We start from the raw sequence: 9,104 nt of genomic DNA, 5'->3' as shown, positions 1-9,104 counted from the left end.
ATAATTTTAATGCAGCAGAACCATTTGGGACTGCTCAGGCCTTGTGTCCGGTTATGTCTTCAGGTTTCCAGTTAAGACCCAAAGCAGTACAGACTTCTTTCGATTGGCCAACTCAGCACAGCTCATCTACAGAAAGAAGTGGACGCGGACTCAGCGGCTCTTTTTCCCAAAACTGTGCTTGTGACTTAAAGGCAAGTTTTCCTCCTGGCCTGTGTCAGTTTTCAGCTAAAAGGCAGGGATGCTGCCTTATTCCTTTTGTGTCCTCAGAGCCTAGCATAAGATGCAGCACAGAAAAGTTTTCCAAGATGTTGAGTGGCTGTTGAATGAGGGCAGGAAGAAATAGAAGTAGAGGAGGGGGAAGGAGTGCAGAGCAGCCATCTGCAGAGAGCCTGGGTGTGGGGCCCTGGAGTGGGAGGGGGCGGGCGACCTGGATGTCCAGAAGAGGAGCCCTTTTCTCTCATCCTCCAAGGCCCTCCCGGAGCTCACCGGCTCCCCTTCCACCATCTTTCTTGGGTGTGTTCTCGGGAAGGTGATGAGAGAGGGAGTCATACAGAGAGGACAGTCTCCTCTTCGTGGTGGCACAGGGAGTGCAGCCAGACCCAGGCCGTGGACAGCTCTGTGCAGGCCCACGGCACGTGAGGCTGGTGCAGAGAGGTGAGCCATTCATCCTCATGGATCAGCAGTCCTTCCAGGCACTCACACTAGACACGTGCACATAGAATCCCACATGCGACATGTGCACAGGAACTTAGAGGCTGTCATGCCAACAACAGACCCATTGATGCACAGCTTGTGCATCTGTGGGTGTTCCAGCTTGCTGGCCTGCAGAGCCTGGCGACATCTGGAAGGCTGGGGTGAGGTGCAGAGAAGCCTGCTGAGGCATCTCTTCCCTGGTCTGGTGCTAAAGTGACTGGGAAGAAAGACCCTGGCCACCCGGCGGCTCCTGCACTGACGAGCAGATGCGCAGAATACGTATCCACAAATATTTCAATTGATGGTATGCCCTAGAGACCGTGATCAAAGCTGAGGCACAGTGACACCAGCTATATCCACTGCTATGGGTTGAAGGTCCCCCCAAGCTCACATGGGAACTTAATCCCCAGTATGGTATTTGAAAAGGGCTTTAAAGAGGTGATTGGATAATGGGGACTATGCCCTCAAGAATGGATTAATGCATTCACGGAGTAGTGAGTTAATAGTTGATTGGGTTATCAGGGAGTGGACTGGGGGATTTACGGAGAGGAAGAAGCATGTTAGCGCCCGCCCCAGCTCAGCACTTGCCATGTGGTACCCTGCATCAGCACAGGACTCGCGGAGAGTCCCCACAGGGAAGAAGGCCCTCATCAGAAAGCCCCCTTTATTTTGGACTTCTCAGCTTCCCAAACTGTAAGAAACAAGTTCTGTTTCTTTATAAATTACCAAGTTTCAGGTATTCTGTTATCAGCAACAGGAAATGGACTAAAACATCCACTTACATAATAATCCTCCACTTAGGAAATGCCCAGTGAGCTCTCATCGCTGTGTGAGCTCTCACCGGAGCCTGCCTTCAGGGATGGAGCCTGGACTTGGACAGAGCCTGCCCTTGGGGAAGAAGCCTGCACTTGGACATGGAGCCTGGACTAAGGGACAGAACCTGTCCTCAGGGATGAAGCTTGCACTCGGGATAGAGAAAGAGCCTGCAGTTGGGGATGGAGCCCGCATTTGGGGATGGGGTCTGCACTTGGGGATGGTGGCTGGACTCACGCTTCTTCCATCCCACATCTGTAGGGTGATTGAATCCAAGCACTTCCCCGAAGCCTGTCCATTTTCAGTTCTCTCACACAATGTTTCCAAGGACTCAAATCAAAATGCCCCAGGAAGGAGAAGGAGGAGGAGTTGACGTTAAAATTCTCCCAGCCCTGCTACCTAACCTTGAACCATCAGAGGTGGATGGTCTTTGGACATGTGCTGCAGTGCTTCTATAGGTCTGGAAATAGCACAGTGGCATCACAGTGGAGTACTAACAAATTTAGGAGGCGTAACTCAGGCTGTGCATGCAAACCCGGGGTGCAATCTTCTGATGAGGGGCTGTGCAGAATGGCACATGGCCACCCTGGGCTGCAGTCACTGGGGTAGTGAGGCACAGGGTGAAGGACGCAGGGCTTGCTGTCCCCAAGACGGTGGCGGGGATAGAGCACAGAGGCCGCATGGACGCCTGCTCAGCTCCTGCACAGATCGACCTCTGGAGAGGAGTTTCGGGCTTTCTCCTGGGTCTCAGTTTTCTCTTCCTTATGAAGGACGTGCATCCTGCTGCCTTCCCTCCTCTCCCTATCCAAGGGTGGATGATAGCCATTGAGCAGTGTGCAGGGCCTCCCAGAGGGAAACTGAGGTTGAGTCATGACTCAGTGTCCCCAGCAGGCAGCCCATCACAAATGTTAAACATTGAGTGCCCCAAAAAAGCCTGCTTGGGCTCTCTTTGCTTTCTTCTTCTCGGCTTTGGACTCCTGAACTACAGAACAAGGACATGCCTAGCCGGATACTCACCCCCGCAGCTGGGACCCGGCTGTGGAAAGTGTGCTTGCGAGGGTCCAGGGAATCAGGCATTGTGCATTGATAGCGATGAGGAAGCCAGCTCTGACGGCTCCGCAGTGACCAAGAGCTCAGCAGGTGAAGCTGGAAGTTTCCATAGGGGAGAGCTGAAGGAAGGGCCCTGGGGTCCCACGAATCACAGAAGGGAGAGAGAAGTTCCAAGTGACCAACAGCACGTGCTGCACCCTGGGAAGAAGAGGTCCCCCCACAGTGATCCCTGGAGGCAGCCAGCACCACACCACATGCTGTCATTTCTCACGTAACCTGCATCTCTTCTGCAGGGTCTCAGAGCTGAGAATAGGACTCAGTGGTCTCACATTCTTTTTTCTTCTCATCTCTTAAGTCCTGGAGGTCGAGGGCTACAGTTAGGGTGACCAAGTAATTCATCGTCCAAATGAGGTCCTTTCTGAGTAAAAGGGGACTAGCAGGAGTGGCAGGAGCAGCCAGTCACTTTAGCTGTGGTGGGGGGACCCCAGACTCTAGTGGAGGGACCCAGGACATCTGAGTTGGGGACCAGCTCTGCTGTTGATCTTTCTGTACCTCAGTTTCCTCATCTGTCAAATGTTGTTATTTAATGTTATACTTTTTGCGTTTAGTGACCCAATAAGTATCAGCTGCTTTACAGGAGTGTGTCTCATGGGGGACAGGGGGTGGTGGAGTCTATTTCATTTATTTTCAAATGTCTCCTAGAAGGATGACATTCTTGGTTGAACTTACCCTGTAGGAAGCCAAGCAGTATTGCCAGGACTCAGGTGCTGGGAAATTTGCCTGCACAGCCAGGAGGGATTTTAACAGTGAAATATAGGAAATTATTTCTCCTCTTCTCCATTCCTGTTGCTTTGAGCTGAGAGCAATTTCTGATGCTCCCATCCCATAAATTGTCTCCCACGTACACTCTAACGCCCCGCCCCACCCTGCCAAACAGAACGAAACAGAAACTAATTTAACAAACCTGTAAATGATCTTAGACCAAAACAGATGTCTTGATTTTAACCAGTCATGGTGGTTCATTTAACCCAATTGCCAAATCTATCTCCCCAGCACACATGGCCTTCTCACTGTACCTTCTTATGGGACAGGTATTGTGGTGCTCAGAGTCAGCTGCGCGAGGGCCGGCCCTGTTCTCTTCCTCCTTCTAACGCCATCAGGCTCCTAGGCTCCTGCCTCCCTGGGGCCAAGTCACTGTTGCTACCTCCTGGTGGTCTTGCTGCTCGGCTCTCTCTGCTCCCCAATATCTGCCGCATGATGCTGCCAGACGACCTTCCTGAGCTGCCCACTCATCACGTCCCCCGCTCTGCTCAGGAACCTGTAATGTGTGCACAAGATGCTCAGGATGTGTGGGACACGTGGGTTGTTACAATGGGACTTGCGGGGGCTCCTGCCCCAAGGCTCTAGAATACCCACCTGGGAGGCTTTGGTGTGGCAATCTTGTTGGAAGGGAGGGATTAGGACTCATCCTGAGTGTGCTTTTATAGCAAGCACAGCATTTTACTTCCTTTGTAATAACAGAGCCACACAAATAGCAAAGGTTTCTACAGGTGATTTCAGCAGAGTGCGTCACAGTTCAACAGCAGAAGATCTGTGTCCAGCCTTCATAAACAGCCGGGGATGTGTCAGCTGCACAATTGAAACATCCCGAGGCCCAGCAAGTTTCTGGGTTGAATTGCTCCAAAGTTCTGTCTTGCTAGGACTGCAGGCTGAGCTCTCCATGGGCTGCTCAACCCGGCCTCCTCTGTGGGTCAGGCTTGTCCTCAGACTGGCTTCCCTCATGGTGCTGGTGTGGCCATCAGCTCCTTCCAGCCATCTGCATCCTCAGTGACATCTGGAGCAGGGAGAGGGCTCCTCTTCCTCCCAAAAGTGAGCAAAGCCCAGAGCTTCCCTCTGCATGGGTTAATTTAGGTGTTGCGTCCATCCATGAAGTGCACTTGTGACAAGACAAATCACCTTAGGCAGCCAGGGCAGGTCATCACTGAGGGGACATGGATGGAACTGGCCTCCAGTGCCCACCGCAACAGAAGACTGAGAAAACCGCATCCAAGAGTGACAACGTCAGAGGTGGCATGGGGGAGGGGGGCCGGTGCCCCCTCCTGCCAGCAAGTGCTGGCCCAGCAGTAGGCGTGGGTTGGAGAAAGAGGTGGGGTGGAGGGGCTTCTCTGAAAGAGCTACTTTCTCTTTGAAAAAGGAGAAACAATGGTTCTAGAAGGATCTCCTTCCTCTTGAATCCAAACATGGTTCCTGAGCTCCTATCATGTCTATGGGAAGGAAAGGAGGCATTGTAGAGGGACAGCTCCCTGCCCTGTCCTGGGGTCCCTGGGTCAGGATGGCCAGCGTCTGCCTGTCAGGATCAAGTGACTCACCCTGTGCACACCGCTGCCTCGGCACCTACAGCGGCATTTGAAGGTCTCCTTTTGTGTATGCACATGTTAGCTCCTGCACTCTGTGACCCTGGAATAGGTGGGAACCCCTGCCTGCCTCAGTTTCCCCAGGGAAGAAGCAGGGATGAGTCAGCAGGAAGCCATGAGGGAAGCTTCTAAATTCCAGCCTTCACCTGGGGACCAAACTGATAAGCGATCGTCCTCAGAACCGAGTATCAGTGCTTTCCATTTTTCATGGAGGGAGTCAGGAAAGGCCCCTGCCCGCCCAGTTTGTGGTGGCCTGTGACCTCCCCAAGCTTTGCTGCCTTTGGGCAGGAAATGACTGGCGGCACCCCCTTTATGCCACGTCCAGCCCCACACCCTTTCCTATGTTGGAATACTCGCGGGGTCTGTTTAGCAGGAAGGATGCCATGGCTCCCACAGCAGCGCCGCCCTGGGGCACGACCAGCATGGTGAGGTGAGCGGCTGCTCATGGGAGAAGCTCACACACCCCCTCAACCACTGAGGCTGGTAGTTCAGGGGCCATGTGTGGGGGCATTTGGTTTGGGGGACCCCAAGCTCCATAGCGGTAAGACCCGCTGAGGCTGGGGGGTGGGTCCTGTGGGGCCCAGCTATTAGATTCCAGAAGGGCCGCCTGAAGCTGAAACAGGATTGACCCTGGAAGAATGAATGACACTGGCGGAACCAGAAGGACCTTAGAGGTCATCTGATCCCCTCCCTTGAGCTTATATGGAGAGAACCTAAGGCCCAGGGAGGGGACAAGATATACCCTCAAAGTTAAACAATAGAATGTGATGGTATTTGAACTCAGACTGTCGACCCTGTTATCTCCCGATCTCCAGTCCTGGGCTTGTTATTACACACATGTCATGTAAGTGGATAAATTTAATGTCCTAGAGAATTTATGGCACAGATAACATGATAACATGCACTATTAACTCTTTTAAGGCCGAAAAACAAAAGTAAAAGCAACCTGGGCAGCTTTGTGACTCCCCCGTTCTTGGCTTTCCCGTCACATGTTGGGGTGGCCTGAAGTTGGAAGGGTTTTGGGCATCTCCAGATTTTGGATTGTGAGACCTAACTCACAATGTCTGGGCAGAGCAGGTCAGAGCCCATGTGCGGGTGAGCAGGAGTCAATTCACACAGGGCAGAGCTCCCCAAGTTTCTTAATGCTCGAGGAAAGCATGACAGGAGGTGGGGGCAGAGAAGCAGCTAAATGAAGACATTGGCCCAAGCCAGTGAGGCCCTCTGGAGGCACTGGGGCATCAGGGCTTCCCCTGGGGATGAGGTGGACACAGAGGGGATAGCCAGAGCACAAAGAGGGCCTGCCCCGCAAGTCCATGCTCACCCTCTGGCATGAATTTTGTATTTGTTTTTGTGAGCAGGAACCCAGTCTTTCCACTTCCCTTGCTCCTGTGCCTCATATAACTCTGCGGGCTTGTTTTGAAGCTGGGTTTTATTTTTAGGTGGAGACATAGATTGCTTGTTATGTTTTAGGAGGAGTGGATTTCAGTTTGGCTGATGCTTGTTCTGCGAATTCATATGGTGCTTTCATCCAGGTTCTGGGAATCAAGCTGCCTCAGGAATGTTGCTTGTATCCCACGCTGGTTCTGGGCAATCTCCTCATGCCTCAGTTTCCCCCTCACATCCAGGTCTTTCTCAGAAGAATCTTGTAATGAAGTATGTGGAGATCCTGGAGATGAGACCAGAGGAGCTGAGTCCAGCCCCAAGGCAGGTGGGAGGGTCTGGGCAGGGGGTGCACTCTTTGCACTTTCTGTTTTCCAGGCAGCAAGGGGGTCTGCTTGCCCCGGGGTCCTGTGCTAGCTAATCTCATCGAGCATGCATCTCATGTCTGCTCTGCAACCTGGAGTCCGAGGACCACGCAGGGCATCCTCCTTAGGTGACTGGGTGTTGGGGGAATGAGAAGAGGCTTTCTTCCTAAGTCAGAAGGCAGGTTCTTTCTGATTTGAGAAATTAACACCATTATTACTTTTATGAGAGGATGGGGGGAAAACCATCCCCTGTAAGAGCAGACAAATCAGCTTTGACGTCTGCAGGAAGCTCCAACACTTGGAGAGTAGTTTGGCTGTGCTGGTCTCCGCTCTCTCTCTCTCTCTAATTTTTCATTGATTATATGTACAGAAAAGTGCATATGCTATAAATGTTCAGCTAGTTGAGATTTTATAAATGGAGCATACCTGTGAAACCACATATTGCTGGGATCCCAGAAGCCCCTCACTCTCCCTCCAGTAGCTTTGTCCACCCTGCCCCTACCCCCAGGGTGGCACTCTCCTGACTTCTAACAGCAAAGCTAGCTTTGCCTATTCCTAGACCTCGTAGAAACGGAAGCATACAGTATGCGCTCTTGTGTCTGGCTCTTACCCTCAACAGCATCTGTCCCATCTCTTTAGAGGGATCCAAAACCAAAGCAGTGCTATCAGGATGTCAGTCACTGCAGGCAGCTTCCTAACAGGACTGTGTGAAAAGGAAAAAGGGGATACATTCAGAGAAAACTTCAGTCTGAAGCCAGAGGAACGAATGCTGTCTCCCCAGCTGGTTTCCCTGATGTAGTTCAGAGCTGTGCCCGGCTGTCCTGGGCACTCAGGATGCCTAAAGCTAGCGGGGAAGAAAGGCTCCCTGTCCTTGTGGCCCAAGAAGCCAATTGAAAATGAATGACTTTTCAGGGCCCCCAACCACCATGTCTCATACGTGCATGCTTTCCAGTTGCTATGGACTGAATGTGTCCCCCCAAATTCATATGTTGAAACCCTCACCCCAAGGTGATGGTATTAGGAGGTGAGATCTTTGGGAGGTGTTGAGTCCATGAAGGTGGAGGGCTCATGAATGGGATTAGTGCCCTTATAAAAGGGACCCCATAGAACTCTCTCACCCTCTTTCTGCCATGTGAGGACACAGCAAAAAAACCCGGCTGTCTGCAACCCGAAAGAAGACCCATGCCAGAACCAGACCATGCTGGCGTCCTGATTTCAGACTTCCAGCCTCCAGAACTGTGAAGGATACTTTGCTGTTTTTATAAGCCTCTTGGTCTATGGTACTTTTTATAACATCTTGAACTGGCTGAGACATCTGGGATGTCTTGTTTGTTTTTGTTTTTTAAAAAATCTAACCAAATTTTTAGCCCAGTGACTTAGAAAAGAGAAAACATGTCTTCCAAGGGGTGACTGTTAAGTGGAGAAGGGCCTCTGATGGCCTTGGATGTGCTGTTTACTAGGCTGAGAAAAGTTCATGTGCTTTAGAAAATTCCTAAAGCAGCTTAAATATCACGAAAGACTTGAAATAAATTTTTGATTGTTTCTCACACCAGTAATGAGGGAGGGAGATTTTTTATCTTTCACCCTGTTTTACACAGGAGGAAAAAAAGAATAGGAAGTGAGGTCAAGTTAGGTGGGGTGTCTCTGTGACCATGCTGGCAGGTGAGCTCGATCTTGTGCTGGCGTGTCAGCAGTGTCTGTGTTTTACCTCCTGATGCCCAGCCAGTTTCCCTGTTCTGCCAGATCCCAAGGTGAGGGCCCCCCCAAAACACCTCAGCAAACACGGGAGCTCTAACAAACCCCTCAGGCTTCAGCAACTCTGCAAATGATTGGAACTTGTGCACTGAGGCATTTCAACGAGCGGAAGTTGAAAACATGACATCTATCTGTCCTCCCAATGGCATCTCTCCACAGCTCATTAATCTCCTCCTTCTGCTTTGACAAGAGCTTGAGCAGATGCTGCAACTTTCTCGTTCCTCCGTATAATTAAAATTTAGTTTTTCCAGTTTGAACTTGTAATTCACAACACAGCATACAACTCTTTGCCTCTTTTATGGCCTCGACTTCAGGGACATCTGGTAGACCTGCCCAGTTGGCAGACACAGGTTCATTTTCCTGCACATTCAGTTGTGCCTTTCTTTTTGAATTCCAGGTACCAACATCATAAGAAAAACCCTTGAGCACAGCAGGCTTAGGTTCTTGAAAAAATGCTCTGTACAAAGTTAACCCAATTAAGGGAGAAAATTGCCTTATTTGATCATGGGAAAGGTTTTCAAATTTCAGTGTTAAATGCCTCTTTATTCGGTTTTCTACAAAATCTATCCCTCCAGGGGTCCTATAGACATTCTGAACTTTACACCTTACGTCTTAAAGTAGTATCTGTGTTAAA

This window comes from Cynocephalus volans, chromosome 6 (assembly GCF_027409185.1).
Source record: "Cynocephalus volans isolate mCynVol1 chromosome 6, mCynVol1.pri, whole genome shotgun sequence".
Taxonomy (NCBI): Eukaryota; Metazoa; Chordata; class Mammalia; order Dermoptera; family Cynocephalidae; genus Cynocephalus; species Cynocephalus volans.
Note: the sequence above shows the minus strand (reverse complement) of the source record.